The sequence below is a fragment of the Barbatula barbatula genome, assembly GCF_947034865.1.
Source record: "Barbatula barbatula genome assembly, chromosome: 9".
Classification (NCBI taxonomy): Eukaryota; Metazoa; Chordata; class Actinopteri; order Cypriniformes; family Nemacheilidae; genus Barbatula; species Barbatula barbatula.
In genome coordinates, this window is record NC_136772.1 from 24,064,159 (window position 1) to 24,084,574 (window position 20,416).

A 20,416-nucleotide genomic window follows, 5' to 3' on the forward strand; every position below is an offset into this window, starting at 1 on the left:
TTTGGGCGGTCTTAGACAAGTCATTCCACGAGCTGACGTACATTCGAGGGGGTGTGGTTACACGAGGTGTTTCAGGCAGGTCTGGGTGAGCATTCGCTTTTAGATACTTTAATTGTTGCAATTGTACGTGTCTAATACATGCATGGGCAACTTATAACACACCAAAGACACGTATTTGAGCCATATGACCCCTTTAAAAAGCATTATGATCACCATATTCTTGGGTTTGAGCTCACAACTATTCAGTCTTTGAGTAAGAGACAATCATGTTTCTGATGAAGAGAGATCAAGTGTGACCGATTGCAAGAGTAAACTGTGGTCTAAACCTTCTGTATGATCTACAAAACCGTAGTCATGATCTGTCTGTTCCAATGTCCTCGTGTGTCCATCGTGTGTTGATGTCTCACCAGTGAACGCAGACGATGAAGCCGATCATCAGACAGCCCATAATAACTCCAGACCGGATGTTATTGGTGATTCTGGTGTGTTTTCTGTGAGACAAAAGAACCAAGTTACATCTTATCAGTAAACCAGCCCTCACTACTAGTACACAAAAGTATATAAATACAGTCAAAGAAATCCTGGAGTAACCTGTTACTGTTAATATCCATCTCATTGTTGTTCTAGTATTATAACAGGAATAGTTTCCAGCATCAGATGTTTGTATTTGACTTATTTTCAGTGTCATTGGAGCTGCTGGACTGATATACATCCTATCTGAAGTGAAGTTTGTCAGAGTTCTGTTATGAAACCAGTCGTAACTAAAAATAACACTGTTGTATATTTTCCATGTCAAATCTTCATTATGAAGAGTTGTGTTGCAGTGAAGTGTCACTGTGTCTTCAATAAAGACGCTTGTGTAGACATGATGCTGAATCTTGTGACCGCTGGATTCAGAATCTGATGAAAAGACACACAAGACCTCAGTCACTGAATGTTTTATAAGATCTGATAACACAAGTTAAACAGCACATGTATTTATCAACAAATCTGAAGAATATCATAAAGTGAATCACATTCAAATGTACCTGCATGATTAGATTAGATTAGATTCAACTTTATTGTCATTACACATATACAAGTACAGTGTAACGAAACGTAGTTTAGGTCTAACCAGAAGTGCAGTTAGCAAGTGCAGGATATACAGTTAGAATAAATACAGAATACAATATGAAAAATATAATACAGTGGGCATGGACTATAAAAATATTTTGCAGTAGGTGTGTTCTATGAAAATATGACAGTAACTATGAACAATATATACAGATGACTATATACTATGAGCATTAATGTACAGGTGGATATGAACAGATAATAATTTAGACTAAAATAGTGCAAGTGACTTAGGTATGCATAAATTATTGACATTAGCTATTAAAGTTGCAGTGCAATAGGTGAGTTAATGCAGTTGTAGAAGTTGATGCAGTTATTAAAGTTACGGTGCAGTATACGAATTAATGTAGTTAATAGGTTGCAGTCCAGAAGATGAGTTAATGCAGTTAATAAGGTTACAGAGCAGTAGATTAGTTAATGCAGTTATTGAAGTTACAGTGCAATTGATGACTAGATGCAGTTAATAGAATTACCGTGCAGTTGATTAGTTAATGCAGTTATTGAAGTTACAGTGCAATTGATGACTAGATGCAGTTAATAGAATTACCGTGCAGTTGATTAGTTAATGCAGTTATTGAAGTTACAGTGCAATTGATGACTAGATGCAGTTAATAGAATTACCGTGCAGTTGATTAGTTAATGCAGTTATTGAAGTTACAGTGCAATAGATGACTAGATGCAGTTAATAGAATTACAGTGCAGTATATAGGTTAATGCAGTTATTGAAGTTACAGTGCAATAGATGACTAGATGCAGTTAATAGAATTACAGTGCAGTATATAGGTTAATGCAGTTATGGAAGTGGTCCATTAGTGCAAATGAGCATTCAGTGAAATATTCCTGGTGTGCAAGTGAGCAGTATAGAGTGCAAATGATGCTGTGCGTGTGTAAACAGTCCAGTAGAGCAGATAACATGAAGTACTGGTGTGTACAGTTCAGTCATGCATTCAGCCCTGTAGTGCAATGTAAACAATGTTGTAGCAGCATTGGAGTTAAAGGTATGAGAGGTAGTGGAATCAGTGGGGGGCAGAGTTCAATAATGAAACAGCTCTGGGAAAAAAGCTGTTTCTTAGTCTGCTGGTTCTTGTCCGGAGGCACCGGAAGCGCCTACCAGAAGGCAGGAGAGTAAACAGTCTATGAGCGGGGTGAGAGGAGTCCTTGAGAATGCTGCGAGCTCGACGCAGACAGCGTTTCTTCTGGATGTCCTCAATGGCAGAAAGTGTAGTCCCTGTGATGCGCTGGGCTGTTTTCACCACCCGCTGCAGTGCCTTGAGCTCAGCAACAGAACAGTTCCCGTACCAGACTGTGACACAGTTGGTCAGGATGCTCTCTATCGTGCAGCGATAGAAGTTCACCAGGATAGTTGAAGACAGTTGGTTCTTCTTCAGTGTCCTCAGAAAGAAGAGACGCTGGTGAGCCTTCTTGACCAGGCATGAGGTGTTGGTGGTCCAGGACAGATCCTCCGAAATGTGGGTCCCCAGGAACTTAAAACTGGAAACACGTTCAACAGCCATTCCATTAATGTGGATGGGGTCGTGTGTGTCTCCTTTCGCCTTCCTGAAGTCCACGATGATCTCCTTTGTCTTGGAGGTGTTAAGGAGCAGATTGTTGGCTGAGCACCATGTGGCCAGGTGCCGGACCTCCTCCCTGTACGCAGTCTCATCGTTGTTGCTGATGAGACCAATCACTGTTGTATCGTCTGCAAACTTGATGAAGGAGTTAGATCCGTTCACAGGCCTGCAGTCGAGTGTGAAAAGGGAGTAGAGGAAGGGGCTCAGTACGCAGCCCTGTGGTACACCAGTGTTGAGGGTGGTGGTGGTGGAGCAGATGGGGCCTAACCTAACAAGCTGAGGCCTGTTCGTCAGGAAGTCCATAATCCAATTGCAGGTAGGGTTGTTGATGCCTAGGTTTCCAAGTTTGACGATTAGCTTGGAAGGGATGACGGTATTGAACGCAGAACTGAAGTCTACGAACAGCATACGTGCATAAGTGTCCTTGTTGTCCAGATGTGTGAGCACGGAGTGCAGCGCCATGGACACTGCATCATCTGTGCTGTGCTATTGTTGCGATAGGCAAATTGGTATGGGTCCAGTGTGGGTGGTAAAGAGTCCTTTAGGTGTGCCAGGACCAGCCGCTCAAAGCACTTCATGACAATTGGTGTGAGTGCTACCGGGCGGTAGTCGTTCAGGCACGTCGGGTTTGAATGAGTCAGTAGAGTAAGAAAGACGCAGAGATTCAGATGAAGAATCCTGGTTTGTGAAATCTTCATGATGAGAACAGCAGTATCACAAACTCTTGCTCTCCTGTGAATGATCTCGAGCTCTTCTGGTGACAGGGGATGTGGTAACACAAGAGAAGCTGATAATAAAGCTTCTTTCTGAATGTCATTCACCGCTGGATTTCACATCTGTTATTTGATCATTTTACAATATACTGTACAGTGTTATGTCAAGTCTCCAGATGGTTTGGTGAGATTATAGCACTCAAACACTGCACATACAGCTTTAAAATGACGTGTGAAACATCAGCCACAGATTTCCTGTGTCTGAAACCCAGAAGCTTTGCTCACCCTTCCGCCACCCAACCGCCGTTGCTGTGATGGTCTCTGTGTCAGAGTCCTGCACCATTCCGTACCCGACCCTGTCCGTTTCATAAAAATGCCATGATCCACATTAGGCTAAATCTATATGATGCAGACAAAACCATTTACAAAATATAAAAACAAACAAATCCTGGTAAATGCATTTTCACACAACTGTGTCTACAATATAACACGTTTATATATCTTTCAGTCAATTCATTCTTTGAGCAAATCGCACGAAGGAAAATCTCAACAATCAAGTTTAGATCGAGATTAGTTTGGGATTTTTTCACATCATTTTCACATTGGGGCTGCGAGTGCACATTTCGTGTAAATACAAATACTTACTTTTCAAGTTGTCCATTTAAAATCTACGAGCTCTGAAGTTTTGCACAAAGGGTCCCAGGCTTGTTGAACATACAGCTTGGCTTGTTTTTGATGTTTTTTCTAGAACCACAGGAACCACAAAACTTTGGTTTAGTGATGAGCTCCAGCGCTTAAATACTTACGGCGGTTCATGGTATGCATTTAAACGCTGGAGCTCATCACTAAACCAAAGTTTTGTATTATAGCACTGTGACATATTTACCATGTAAAAATACAATTTAATTCACAAATCTTTATTAGTTTAGCAAAATTATTCAATATTTTGTGCTATTTTCCACCGGTGACCACTGACCACATTTGCCATGGCTAAAAACATAGGCTGCACTTGAGTGCAATGTCCTCGTAATCAACGCACAGTGTATTGTTTAAACAGACTAGAAAGTTACAATTGAAATAGGAAAAAGAAATCCCCACACCTTTATATTACTCACTGATAAGAAACCAAACTTAGATCCAAATGAACTAGGAAACTATAGACCGATTTCAAATCTCCCATACCTGTCTAAAATACTAGAAAAAGTAGTGTGTACTCAGTTGTGCTCTTTCCTACAAAATAACAACATGCACGAAAAATTTCAGTCAGGCTTTAGATCGTATCATAGCACTGAAACTGCGCTCGTTAAAATTACAAACGACCTGCTTATAGCATCAGATAAAGGTAACATCTCACTCCTTGTCCTGCTTGACCTTAGTGCTGCGTTCGATACCGTAGACCATAACACACTTCTAGATCGCTTACACAGCTATACCGGTATTGAGGGACAGGCACTAGAATGGTTTAGATCTTACTTGTCAGACAGACATCAATTTGTCCATTTAAATGGGGAATCATCCAATTTAACGCAAGTAAATTATGGATTACCTCAGGGATCGGTTCTGGGACCCCTGCTGTTCTCCATATACATGCTTCCCCTCGGAAACATTATTAAAAAACATGGAATTAGCTTCCATTGCTATGCAGATGATACTCAGCTATATATCTCATCAAGACCAGATGATTCCTCCCAGCTATCCAAATTGGCAGAGTGCATTGAAGATATAAAACATTGGATGACCTGTAATTTCCTTCTTTTAAATTCTAATAAAACAGAAATATTACTTATCGGACCAAAGACAAGCAAACCAAATATTTCTGATTATAAACTGCAAGTTGAAGGATGTACTGTTACTCCAACAAATACAGTAAAAGATCTAGGCGTTATATTAGACAGCAACCTGTCATTTCAAAATCACATCTCAAATGTCACAAAAACAGCCTTTTTCCACCTAAGAAATGTTGCCAAGTTACTAAATATTCTGTGTGTTGCTGACGCAGAGAAGCTTATTCATGCATTTATGACCTCAAGACTTGACTACTGTAATGTGCTACTTAGTGTTTGTCCTTCATCATCAATAAACAAACTACAGTTAGTTCAGAAAATACGATCACATAACCCCAATGTTATCAACCCTTCACTGGCTACACATTAAGTATCGTATTGACTTTAAAGTTCTTTTAATCACTTATAAAGCCTTAAAGGGTTTAGCCCCTACCTACCTAACAGAGCTTCTATCACACTACAACCCATCACGCTCTCTAAGATCTCAAAACGCAGGACTTTTGATAACACCTAGAATAACTAAATCCACCAAAGGGGGTCGAGCTTTCTCATACGTAGCACCTAAACTCTGGAATAACCTTCCTGATATTATTCCAGGATCAGACACACTCGCCCAATTTAAATCTAGATTAAAGACACATCTTTTCAGCCAAGCATTCACTGAATATGCTAAATAAACCACCAGGAGACGCTGACATTAGATATTGTTTACTAGAATAATTTGATTTATTATATAAAACACCATGTAGTGTGTTTTACCCTTTCTTGGGTTTTTCGTTTTTTTTTCCCCTGTAAAGCTGCTTTGGAACAATGCAAATTGTGAAAGGCGCTATATAAATAAAATTGAATTGAATTGAATTGAATTGATAAACTCATGTTGGCTTCCTAATGGTTTTGTCTGAGAGACAGTTGTTGTACCGCACTGTACTGACACGGTCTAAAGCATAAGATGTGTTTTGTTTTATAAAGTCGATATTAATTATAAAAAGGCTTGTTAGAATGGTACAAGTACCTTTGAACTACAATGATGGAACTCGGGCGTATGTCATACTGATGCATTGTGGTTAAGGTGTAAAACCTGTTTCCACATATAGTTTCCATTTGAAGAGATCATTTCCACACAGAGATCTATTTATTCTTTGAGCCTTAATAAAACTGAATTGAAGGACAGATGCAGTGCCGCTGCTAGCCATTTTTGTGCCCTAGGCATAATTCCATTATGATGCCCACTTCGCCGCCACCCGCAAAAAATTGAAACCGAATAACTGCTGTAATGAATCCAAATAGTGCTGCTTTAACAGTATATTATTTGTGTAAATGAATAGAAATTAAAGCCTTTGTCTTCACACTGAGCTCAGTGTAGGTGTGTTACCACATCCCCTGTCACCAGAAGAGCTCGAGATCATTCACAGGAGAGCAAGAGTTTGTGATACTGCTGTTCTCATCATGAAGATTTCACAAACCAGGATTCTTCATCTGAATCTCTGCGTCTTTCTTACTCTACTGACTCATGCAGGTACATTTGAATGTGATTCACTTTATTATATTCTTCAGATTTGTTGATAAATACATGTGCTGTTTAACTCGTGTTATCAGATCTTATAAAACATTCAGTGACTGAGGTCTTGTGTGTCTTTTCATCAGATTCTGAATCCAGCGGTCACAAGATTCAGCATCATGTCTACACAAGCGTCTTTATTGAAGACACAGTGACACTTCACTGCAACACAACTCTTCATAATGAAGATTTGACATGGAAAATATACAACAGTGTTATTTTTAGTTACGACTGGTTTCATAACAGAACTCTGACAAACTTCACTTCAGATAGGATGTATATCAGTCCAGCAGCTCCAATGACACTGAAAATAAGTCAAATACAAACATCTGATGCTGGAAACTATTCCTGTTATAATACTAGAACAGCAATGAGATGGATATTAACAGTAACAGGTTACTCCAGGATTTCTTTGACTGTATTTTCATCATTCTGAGGGTCGATTGACTGATATGAGATCAGAATTGTTTGCTTTGTGTTTTGCAGAAAATACACCAGAAGTGTCAATCAACCACAGATTACTCTACATCCTCATCTCATGTGCTGGAGTTATTACGGTCTGTCTGATGATCGGCTTCATCGTCTGCGTTCACTGGTGAGACACACGAGACTGTCAACAAATATATATATTAGTTTTTGGTTAATCTTTCGTACTCAAAAGCAGTCAAGAGTACCACAGTGGTCTACGGTTTCACAGCATAAAGCACCTTAACCATCTTCCTCTCACATTTTACAGCTTTAAAATATGGATTTTACAATATTTTTAGTAGAAGTACTTTTTAGTGGTGTAGAGGTTGCACTAGACTTTCTCATAAGGCTTGTAAAACATTATGTGCTTATCAGCATGTTCTCGAAGTCATCGCAAAGCACATGCGTTTACTCTCTGAACTTACTGTATTTTAATCCAACCGAGTACCTGATAAGGCCGAAGTCGTTTACATATTTAATGTTTCTGTTAATAATAACAGACAATGTTTATCCTCATATGTCCAGTCAGTAACAATAACAATGAAACGCTGTTTTGTAATCTTTCGTTCACTTACGAGTGCTGCTGTCTGGTCATGAACGGAGAAGACGCAGAGAGACATTTTTCCTCTCACTGATATTGAAGGTTTATCGTTTATTGCTGAGATCATCCTGATCGAGGTGACAGATGCTTCACAACTTTAGAGTTCCAGCGGCGCAGATGGGATCATTTTTTCTGACGATAAATAGTTTGAATCATCCAACCATTCATTTGATGTTCATTCGCTATTTGCCTCTGTCCACTCACCTCATGCTCTCCACGTTTTGCTGTGTTTGCTAAATGCAAAAGACTAGCTATACAAATAAATAACAAAACTAATCAGCCACATCTGGGGAAAATCCTCAGATTAGCGATGTTACCCGGCTCTGCACCGCGAGTCTCCACTGATCCCATATGAACGCGTTTAATTTATAGTGTAATTGTGACACCAAAGGCTTGCCATAATCCTGCGTGGGTTTTCCTGAACGGAAACATTCGGATGAAAGAAAATTATTGGATGCTACCAACACGACAAAAAGAGGACAATCTGTAAAAATCGAACGGCCTTCAAATTTCTCCGTGACGTCAGTGGTATAAAAATCAGTCCATGACAGAGAATTTTCTGTTGACGTGACCTCTGGTGTTACTTGCACTGAGGGGATCTTTCAAACGGAAGGACATGGGCCAGTAAACGTGTATCTGATATGAATGTGTTTTATTATCTGACTTTATTCTTTTATCTCTCCTAATGTAAAAGCAATGAAGTGATTGTGAAAAAGATCAGCTCCATTCATTTATAAACAAAACATGTGATGTGTTATATTGACAGGAGAAGGAAAAACAGAGATGGTGGTCAGAGAGTAAGTTTTATTTTCTTTCTCTCATTGTGAGCGTTCCTTAGAACCATGATGTGGTAACAAACGCATGTTTTTTTGTTTTATCGCAGTCGACGGCTCCCGCCAGCAGAAGAACGGCAGCCAGGAGGATCGGTCAGAGTAGATCAGAGGTCAAAAGTAACCATCCAAGAAATGACAGCATATATGAGAATGTTTCATATAAAAAGTGAGTTAGTGATTAAACTTTGTCTAAATATTAAGTAGTTGTGCGCATATACTCATTGTTGTATATTATGTGTGAACTGTTTGGATGGAGGACCTGTTGGATTCATGGTCATGTCTTCAGCTTGGGCTAGAATATCGTGAAAAAGGTCAATATTCGTTGTCACTCATTTCAGAAAGTAAGACCAATATAGATTCTTTACACATAGAGTGAAATATGATGATTATGACTTACAGATAATGAAACTGAAATTCAGTGACTGAATGGAGATGTGGCATGGAGACTATCGGTCTGTGGCACTGCTCAGGTGTGATGGAGTGATAGCGGCCTTCAGGTCATCTGTATTGTTGGGTCTGGTGTCTCTCATCTTCCTCTCATTTATTCTCTATAGGGTTTTGCTGGCCAGTCAAGCGCAGTAACATCACGGTCATTGAAGCAGCTTTTGGTACCTTTGGCAGTGTGGACAGGTGCCAAGTCCTGCTGGAAAGTGAATCACCATCTCCATAAAGCTTTTCAGCAGAAGGAAGCATGAAAATGTCCTATTAGATGACTGCTCTGACTTTTCACGATATTCTAATTTATTAGATGCACCTGTCCATTCAGGAGAACACGTGATAAAAAACAATGATAAAACAAACGGACAATATCACTGCATAGTAAGCCTATTATAGATTTAATATTAGTTTTGGCAGTATTTTTTATACATTTATAGGATGAAGGCAAAGGATTTCCTTCACTGTAAGCCCTGTTGTACCTGCAAAGTCATGGACGCCTGGTGTTCTCTGGCCCGTTGGAAAGAGGTTTGGTTGTTGACCTTCAGGCTGGTTTGTGCCTGTCAAGGGTTTCTGAACTCTTCGATCTCGGCCATGGTCACTCTTTCTTTTCTCTTCTCCATGCATTTGCAGAATCTGCATATGTGAAGAAAATACAGGTAATTAGTAAACTTTAGTAAAAAAGATGAGAAATATCATCTGTCGTCAGGGCCTGTGGAAAGCACAGCGTTCTTACACAATGATTTTAAAGGCCAAATGTGATGTCCTGAGTTGGTAAATTTACAGTTACACTGTTTAAACATATTACTGAAGATAAAATAATGTGTATTCCAACACGTGATAAAGAAAATCAGGATCTAAAAAGTCATAATTATGAGATAAAAAAGTCATTGAAATGATGATTTAACATGCCCAGAATAGGCAAAAGACTGCACGCTGCTTAATACGGTATAAATATAAATAAATTGTGCATTTTTTTTTTATTTAATTAGGCGGACACAAACAACCTAATTCTTTTGAACTGATCCAAAGTCCCATTTAAGAAGCCTCAAACAGAAATAATACTTTAAGACTAGAATCCACACTTTCCAAAATTGTCCTCTTGGCATTATCAGCCGTTTCTAGAATAGGCAGAAATTTAATCTTTAGGCTTTTCTTTTCTTTTTTTCTTATTTGGTTCACAATTTTTAGTCGTCTAATAAAATGTATTAATATGACTTTCAATCTCATAATTCATCAAAGCATCACCGAGAGCTAAAATCTGATAAAACTGAGAATGACACTAAAGAAGAGCTTGGTGTTTATTCTTCATTATCTTTTCACTTTTCATGATTTAAAACATGAAGAAGAAACTTTTATGTTAAGATTCAAGCACTTCATCACATTTAGATAACCAGTTAGAATTGTTGTTTGTAAGGTTTGAGAAATGTTCATATTGATTGGGAAGATCGGGTCAAAAAAACTATTCAAGGTTCAAATTTTGCAACCAACATTTTTCAAAATAGTTAACAAACTTTAAATAAACTTGTCAGAATGACTAACAGGGTTGAAGCATAACTTTAGTTTAAGTTAAGTTATAGTTATAAAGCCGAGTGAATTAGATGTTCAAGACATAAATACAATGAAAATAACACAGAAAAAACGTTTTGAATGCTTTACATTCATTTAAAAAAAGTACAAAAATAACGTAATAAATACAAACATTTATTTATTAAGAATGACTAAAAACGTGTTGTGACATGTTATTGTAATCATACCACAAATAACGTTCCGTCCAGTTAGTTAGATCTGCGCCCTTACCGCTGCTGTTACACAAAGAATCCACGCGGTGGCGCCAAAGCTCTGAAAAACACATCAGTAAAGAGATGCTTTAGATTACTATTAAGATATGTAGACTACATTCCTCTGTTGCATATATTTCTTGATTGTTGTTTTTCCAGAGAATTGTCAGATTGTTTGCACATAATAAAGTTTACATAAAACGCTTGTGTAAAGTCTTCAATGTGCTGCAATTCTTCACAACTTACAATGATGATTGAATAGACGTCCATACAAAGAGCTTTTTAGTTTCAGTTAAAAACATGACATTTAACAGTGAAATGTCACACGTGTGAACTCATGCTTATGAACTGTGTGATTACTTTCTAACCAGAGGTTTTGGGAAAGAAATATACCTGATTAACAGATATATGGACTTCTTTGACTTATATCTGTTAAACATTTATCTTGTGTTTTACTGTTTGACAGTTGATAAGGGTTTAAGATTGTCATACGCACCTCTCGAGAAAGAGCCATTCGTCAGAAGTTTGTTCGTTGGCAGTCTGAGGCTTTTTGAGATTGTTTCTATCATAATGAAATTAAGAAATATATTATGATCCAGCACTGTTTAAACTGGACAGAAGGGAACTTCTGGGTTTTTGTCCTTCACTTCATAGTTCTCTTTGGATGATTTTGATGTACTGAAAACAGAATTAAATGTTTTAAATGTATACTTTGAATATGTTTATATATGCAAAATGTAGAAATGTGTGCATACAAATATAGGAATATAAGAGGTTAGAATGATACATTCAGTTAGTTTTCATGTATTCCTCAGATATAATACAGGCTACGGGCCTCAACTCTATATGGGTTTGAGCACCAGGCACCTGCACGTACACCACACACACTTTTGTAGACATTAGTTTGTTCATTATTTCATTTAATGCACAAAGTCAAGAACACTGGTTTGTCCGTTATTACTTTTTCTAAACAAACTCACAGGCGCTGGGTTGCACAGTATTACACTTAATCATAAACCGTGTACCGGAGTAAAACTGTAGTAAGTCATATATCGTCCAGAACGAGGTCTGGTAAAGAGGATAACATCATCATCTCCCTGCTAAAAGGTTTTTGAAGGTTACATCATGATATACATGTTTTTCTTTCTCTAGAATCCGCATGCAGGGCCGATTGAAATATAATAGTGGCAACCAAGAAAGGGAACGGGCTAATGAAAAATGAGCTGAGTGGCAGAAACATGACATTTCTGTATAAAGTATGGAGTCAGATGTGTATTTGTTGGAGAACTTCAGGTGAACTCTGTGTTTGTCACTTTCCTTGCTCGAGCAAATAAAGGTTTAACCTCTTGAAACCCGGCTCCTTGGTCTGTGAGATTTCTTTCTGCATTGGACAACTGATTCCGCCAAAACAATACATTAAAAAACAAAACATTAAGTCATTAAATCATCTTCATAAGTCATTCGTATACAATCATCTTTGGATAAATGTGGTTTCAGATAATACTCCTATTCTAATGTTCCTATGAATACTTCTTAATACTGCTTACGTATATCATAACTGTGATAAATAATAGTGCACATTGCATGTGAAATCAGCATCAAATCATCTCAAAACAACCCAGAAATGACACAATACATACGCTACAGAAATATAAAATCCAGCTGTGTCTGTGAGACGTAGAAGCCTATGCCTGAGAAGTTCAGAAGTTGAGACATGGAAAACCTTGGTACTTTCCACTGACCATTGTAACTAAGTTGTAACATTGTATACAATTATTTAAAAACACTTGTTAATAGCGAGCCAACCACCATTCATAACGTATCCGGTTGCCTGGGAGAAGAACAGCAATTGGTTCATAAAAATAAGAGATAACAGGGACTTAACCTTCAGAAGTTTCACTATAACACTGTATTTTCAGATGCTTTGGGAAGATCTCACTTTGTTTGGCTTGAACGAGTAAAGTTAACTCTTTGACACCTGGACCTTCTTCGTCTGAGGAATTTTTTGAACTACAAGATCCACTTCATACCATATATAAGAGGTCTGGTGCGCTCAACCACATCTCTCACAACCTTCAAAAAACGACTTCAAACCTCTTCTGTGAATACTTGACACACAAATGAAAAGAATAACGTACCCTAACCCTCTCTCTCTCTCTTCTCTCAACAGGTAGTGTTCTAGCTTTTGTTGAATCTAGTATCTTTGTATTAGCACCTAATGTATGTGACATATCGCTTATTGCTCCCTGAACTCCATGTAAGTCGATTTAAATAAAATAATAAAAGCGTCTGCTAAATGACTCAATGTAAATGTGAAGAGTAAACTAAATGAGTTCAAAAGCTCGATACGTCTCTGTGTCTCCCAGATCTGCACAGAAAGAAACTTGGTGAAGTTTTACAGGCATGTTTTATCCAGACGCTCATTGAGTAACATGTCCTCATCACCCTTAAATTCAAAGCCAAACCTGAAAGGCTCTTTGGCCCTTATTCAGTTCTGCCTGTGAAAGCTGCAGAGGGGCTTTTCCATCACATTCCTTAAGTCTCACTGGTCACTACACTGGTCACTACACTGGTCACTACACTGGTCACTACACTGGTCACTACACTGGACACTACACTGGTCGCTACACTGGTCACTACACTGGTCGCTACACTGGTCACTACACTGGTCACTACACTGGTCGCTACACTGGTCGCTACACTGGTCACTACACTGGTCACTACACTGGACACTACACTGGTCACTACACTGGTCACTGCACTGGTCACTACACTGGCCGCTACACTGGTCGCTACACTGGTCACTACACTGGTCACTACACTGGACACTACACTGGTCACTACACTGGTCAGTACACTGGTCAGTACACTGGTCACTACAGTGGTCACTACACTGGTCACTACACTGGACACTACACTGGTCGCTACACTGGTCACTACACTGGTCACTACACTGGTCACTACACTGGACACTACACTGGTCACTACACTGGTCACTACACTGGCCACTACACTGGTCGCTACACTGGTCACTACACTGGTCGCTACACTGGTCACTACACTGGTCGCTACACTGGTCGCTACACTGGTCACTACACTGGCCACTACACTGGTCGCTACACTGGTCACTACACTGGTCGCTACACTGGTCACTACACTGGTCGCTACACTGGTCACTACACTGGTCACTACACTGGTCACTACACTGGTCGCTACACTGGTCACTACACTGGTCACTACACTGGTCACTACACTGGTCACTACACTGGACCCTACACTGGTCACTACACTGGTCACTACACTGGTCACTGGTCGCTACACTGGTCACTAAACTGGTCACTACACTGGTCGCTACACTGGTCACTGGTCGCTACACTGGTCACTACACTGGTCACTACACTGGTCACTGGTCGCTACACTGGTCACTACACTGGTCACTACACTGGTCACTACACTGGTCACTGGTCGCTACACTGGTCACTACACTGGTCACTACACTGGTCACTACACTGGTCACTGGTCGCTACACTGGTCACTACACTGGTCACTACACTGGTCGCTACACTGGTACTACACTGGTCACTACACTGGTCACTACACTGGTCACTACACTGGTCACTGGTTGCTACACTGGTCACTACACTGGTCACTACACTGGTCACTACACTGGTCACTGGTCACTACACTGGTCACTACACTGGTCACTACACTGGTCACTACACTGGTCACTGGTCACTACACTGGTCACTCCACTGGTCGCTACACTGGTCACTACACTGGTCACTACACTGGACACTACACTGGTCACTACACTGGTCACTACACTGGTCACTGGTCACTACACTCTTCACTACACTGGACACTACACTGGTCACTACACTGGTCACTGGTCACTACACTGGTCACTACACTGGTCGCTACACTGGTCACTACACTGGACACTACACTGGTCACTACACTGGTCACTACACTGGTCACTGGTCACTACACTGGTCACTACACTGGTCGCTACACTGGTCACTACACTGGTCACTACACTGGACACTACACTGGTCACTACACTGGTCACTACACTGGTCACTACACTGGTCACTACACTGGTCACTACACTGGACACTACACTGGTCACTACACTGGACACTACACTGGTCACTACACTGGTCGCTACACTGGTACTACACTGGACACTACACTGGTCACTACACTGGTCACTACACTGGTCACTGGTCACTACACTGGTCGCTACACTGGTCACTACACTGGTCACTACACTGGTCACTACACTGGACACTACACTGGTCACTACACTGGTCGCTACACTGGTACTACACTGGTCACTACACTGGACACTACACTGGTCACTACACTGGTCACTACACTGGTCACTACACTGGACACTACACTGGTCACTACACTGGTCGCTACACTGGTCGCTACACTGGTCACTACACTGGTCATGTTGTGGAAAGTTGTTCTTGTAGTTTCAAAAAACTGCTCAAAAAAAAGGTCCAGATGTCAAAGAGTAAACTTTATTTGTTCGAATCAAACAAAGTGAGATCTTCCCAAAGCATCTGAAAATACAGTGTTCTTCAGCCCATAGTTATAGTGAAACTGGTGCAGGGGGTTCGTCTGTTACACCAATCAGGTTAATTCCCTTTATCTCTTATTTTTAATAACCAATAACCCTGCTTCTGCCACCAATAGATCACAGGCAACAGGATGCGTTTTTAATCGTGGTTGGCGCATAAACAAAAAATTCATGTGCCCATATTTGGACACTTTTCCGGTTCTCTTCCGGTGAAGCAACTTAGTGAACTCATGAGGCGTCCTTGGCCATATGCAATAACTCATGAGGCGTCCTTGGCCATATGCAATAACTCATGAGGCGTCCTTGGCCATATGCAATAAATTTAATTTAATTGGATTTGTCTACCAAAATGTGTGTGGGGTACGTGCAGGTGTTCTATGTAAAAGTGTTTTCTGTATGTCATCCTCTGAGCTTTATTTGAACTTTAGGCCTCAGGCCTCTAGGCCTCACAGACATCACTGGATTTTATATTGCTGTAAAATGTTGAAAAGTATTCTTAAACATGCTATATATACACTGTTGGTAACCTCCTATATATATATATATATATTCAATAGTTTTACACAATGTTACTGTTACCCACATATATTTTAAAAGTACATATGTAACTAGAATAGATATGTAGGAGTAAGATAATCTGGAGGATCTGAAACCACATTTATCCAAAGAAGAATGACTAAGACTATGCAGTTGATTATGAAATGATTTAAGGGCTATGATCAGTATACTAAGCCATAATCAAGTATCTTTTATTTACATTTATCAAACATATATATTTACACTTATGGTTTAAGAGCACGGCAGAGCACAGCATTTTAAAAATTCAGGGTTGTCTAAAAACGCATGATCCACACTTTTTGAACACCTGCACATACACCACACACACTTTTGTGGACAAATTTAATGAAATGTAACTTATCGCATGCAGCAAGGAAGCCTTATCACAAGTAGCCAAGGACGCCAGCTGAACATGAGCTCATTTTTAATAAAAGCCAATGATAAATCATGTTTAGTCGGAAGACCCAGGAAAAGTGTCCAAATAAGGGCACATGAGATATTGGGCTCTCACTATAAGTCTTGTCCTGTTGGAAATCCATTTCTTCGGCAGGATATGTTAAACGACTTTTTACAGTTTTATGCATGAGTTGCATTTTTAACAAACATGCCTTATGAACATTGAAACGATGTATACAATGGGCTATATGTTTTAAAAAAAGGGATCAATGATTGGCTAACCATAAGTAAAAACATACTTGACTGCTGGAAATCTATTGGTGGAATGTCATGTCATGTAATGAAAAGATAACAGTAAGGTGTTTGATTGGTTCAAAAGAAGCCCCCCTGTCAGAAATTCTACTATAACTATGGGCCTGAAAACACTGTAACTTTAGATGCTTTGGGAAGATCTCAATTTGTTTGGCATGCGAAAATAAAGTTCACTTTTTGACACCTGGATCCTCTTCGTCTGAGCAATTCTTTGAAACTACAAGAACAACTTTCCACAACATGACCAGTGTAGTGACCAGTGTAGTGACCAGTGTAGTGACCAGTGTAGTGACCAGTGAAGTGTCCAGTGTAGTGACCAGTGTAGTGACCAGTGTAGTGTCCAGTGTAGTGACCAGTGTAGTGACCAGTGTAGTGTCCAGTGTAGTGACCAGTGTAGTGACCAGTGTAGTGTCCAGTGTAGTGACCAGTGTAGTGACCAGTGTAGTGACCAGTGTAGTGTCCAGTGTAGCGACCAGTGTAGTGACCAGTGTAGCGACCAGTGTAGCGACCGGTGTAGTGACCAGTGTAGCGACCAGTGACCAGTGTAGTGTCCAGTGTAGCGACCAGTGACCAGTGTAGTGTCCAGTGTAGTGTCCAGTGTAGCGACCAGTGTAGTGACCAGTGTAGTGACCAGTGTAGTGTCCAGTGTAGTGACCAGTGTAGTGACCAGTGTAGTGACCAGTGTAGTGTCCAGTGTAGTGACCAGTGTAGTGACCAGTGTAGCGACCAGTGTAGTGACCAGTGTAGTGACCAGTGACCAGTGTAGTGACCAGTGTAGTGACCAGTGACCAGTGTAGTGACCAGTGTAGTGTCCAGTGTAGTGACCAGTGTAGCGACCAGTGTAGTGACCAGTGTAGTGACCAGTGACCAGTGTAGTGACCAGTGTAGTGACCAGTGTAGTGACCAGTGACCAGTGTAGTGACCAGTGTAGTGACCAGTGTAGCAACCAGTGACCAGTGTAGTGACCAGTGTAGTGACCAGTGTAGTGACCAGTGTAGTGACCAGTGTAGCGACCAGTGTAGTGACCAGTGTAGTGACCAGTGTAGCGACCAGTGACCAGTGTAGTGACCAGTGTAGTGACCAGTGTAGTGACCAGTGTAGTGACCAGTGTAGCGACCAGTGACCAGTGTAGTGACCAGTGTAGTGACCAGTGTAGTGACCAGTGTAGCGACCAGTGTAGTGACCAGTGTAGTGACCAGTGTAGTGACCAGTGTAGTGACCAGTGTAGCGACCAGTGACCAGTGTAGCGACCAGTGTAGTGACCAGTGTAGTGACCAGTGTAGTGACCAGTGTAGCGACCAGTGACCAGTGTAGTGACCAGTGTAGTGACCAGTGTAGTGTCCAATGTAGTGACCAGTGTAGTGACCAGTGTAGTGACCAGTGTAGTGACCAGTGTAGCGACCAGTGACCAGTGTAGTGACCAGTGTAGTGACCAGTGTAGTGACCAGTGTAGTGACCAGTGTAGCGACCAGTGACCAGTGTAGTGACCAGTGTAGTGTCCAGTGTATTGACCAGTGTAGTGTCCAGTGTAGTGACCAGTGTAGTGACCAGTGTAGCAACCAGTGACCAGTGTAGTGACCAGTGTAGTGACCAGTGTAGTGACCAGTGTAGTACCAGTGTAGCGACCAGTGTAGTGACCAGTGTAGTGACCAGTGTAGCGACCAGTGACCAGTGTAGTGACCAGTGTAGTGACCAGTGTAGTGACCAGTGTAGTGACCAGTGTAGCGACCAGTGACCAGTGTAGTTACCAGTGTAGTGACCAGTGTAGTGACCAGTGTAGCGACCAGTGTAGTGACCAGTGTAGTGACCAGTGTAGTGACCAGTGTAGCGACCAGTGACCAGTGTAGCGACCAGAGTAGTGACCAGTGTAGTGACCAGTGTAGCGACCAGTGACCAGTGTAGTGACCAGTGTAGTGACCAGTGTAGTGACCAGTGTAGTGACCAGTGTAGTGTCCAGTGTAGTGACCAGTGTAGTGACCAGTGTAGTGACCAGTGTAGCGGCCAGTGACCAGTGTAGTGATCAGTGTAGTGACCAGTGTAGTGACCAGTGTAGTGACCAGTGTAGTGTCCAGTGAAGTGACCAGTGTAGTGACCAGTGTAGTGACCAGTGTAGCGACCAGTGACCAGTGTAGTGACCAGTGTAGTGTCCAGTGTAGTGACCAGTGTAGTGTCCAGTGTAGTGACCAGTGTAGTGACCAGTGTAGTGACCAGTGTAGTGACCAGTGTAGTGACCAGTGTAGTGTCCAGTGTAGTGACCAGTGTAGTGGCCAGTGTAGTGACCAGTGTAGCGACCAGTGTAGTGACCAGTGTAGTGTCCAGTGTAGTGACCAGTGTAGTGACCAGTGACCAGTGTAGTGACCAGTGTAGTGACCAGTGTAGTGACCAGTGTAGTGTCCAGTGTAGTGACCAGTGTAGTGACCAGTGTAGTGACCAGTGTAGTGTCCAGTGTAGTGACCAGTGTAGTGACCAGTGTAGTGTCCAGTGTAGTGACCAGTGTAGTGACCAGTGTAGTGACCAGTGTAGCGACCAGTGACCAGTGTAGTGACCAGTTTAGTGTCCAGTGTAGTGACCAGTGTAGTGACCAGTGTAGTGTCCAGTGTAGTGACCAGTGTAGTGACCAATGTAGTGACCAGTGTAGTGACCAGTGTAGTGACCAGTGTAGTGACCAGTGTAGTGACCAGTGTAGCGACCAGTGACCAGTGTAGCGACCAGAGTAGTGACCAGTGTAGTGACCAGTGTAGCGACCAGTGACCAGTGTAGTGACCAGTGTAGTGACCAGTGTAGTGACCAGTGTAGTGACCAGTGTAGTGTCCAGTGTAGTGACCAGTGTAGTGACCAGTGTAGTGACCAGTGTAGCGGCCAGTGACCAGTGTAGTGATCAGTGTAGTGACCAGTGTAGTGACCAGTGTAGTGACCAGTGTAGTGTCCAGTGAAGTGACCAGTGTAGTGACCAGTGTAGTGACCAGTGTAGCGACCAGTGACCAGTGTAGTGACCAGTGTAGTGTCCAGTGTAGTGACCAGTGTAGTGTCCAGTGTAGTGACCAGTGTAGTGACCAGTGTAGTGACCAGTGTAGTGACCAGTGTAGTGACCAGTGTAGTGTCCAGTGTAGTGACCAGTGTAGTGGCCAGTGTAGTGACCAGTGTAGCGACCAGTGTAGTGACCAGTGTAGTGTCCAGTGTAGTGACCAGTGTAGTGACCAGTGACCAGTGTAGTGACCAGTGTAGTGACCAGTGTAGTGACCAGTGTAGTGTCCAGTGTAGTGACCAGTGTAGTGACCAGTGTAGTGACCAGTGTAGTGTCCAGTGTAGTGACCAGTGTAGTGACCAGTGTAGTGTCCAGTGTAGTGACCAGTGTAGTGACCAGTGTAGTGACCAGTGTAGCGACCAGTGACCAGTGTAGTGACCAGTTTAGTGTCCAGTGTAGTGACCAGTGTAGTGACCAGTGTAGTGTCCAGTGTAGTGACCAGTGTAGTGACCAATGTAGTGACCAGTGTAGTGACCAGTGTAGTGACCAGTGTAGTGTCCAGTGTAGTGACCAGTGTAGTGACCAGTGTAGTGACCAGTGTAGTGTCCAGTGTAGTGACCAGTGTAGTGACCAGTGTAGTGACCAGTGTAGTGTCCAGTGTAGTGACCAGCGTAGTGACCAATGTAGTGACCAGTGTAGTGACCAGTGTAGTGACCAGTGTAGTGTCCAGTGTAGTGACC

The 20,416-nt window shown here is 41.6% G+C and overlaps 1 protein-coding gene across 3 annotated transcripts in view; it reads left to right on the top strand.

The window, feature by feature from the left end:
- The first annotated feature begins 1,043 nt into the window (after positions 1–1,043).
- cUnh2orf76 (chromosome Un C2orf76 homolog) overlaps positions 1,044–20,416 on the top strand; it is a 292,668-nt gene continuing 273,295 nt past the window's right edge. Inside the window, exon 1 of one of the 3 annotated variants that reach the window (XM_079463542.1) lies at positions 1,044–1,332. The gene's annotated coding sequence lies outside the window, so the exon portion shown is untranslated. The remainder of the gene's footprint in view (positions 1,333–20,416) is intronic. The other 2 variants (XM_079463544.1, XM_079463543.1) reach the window with 2 other exon arrangements.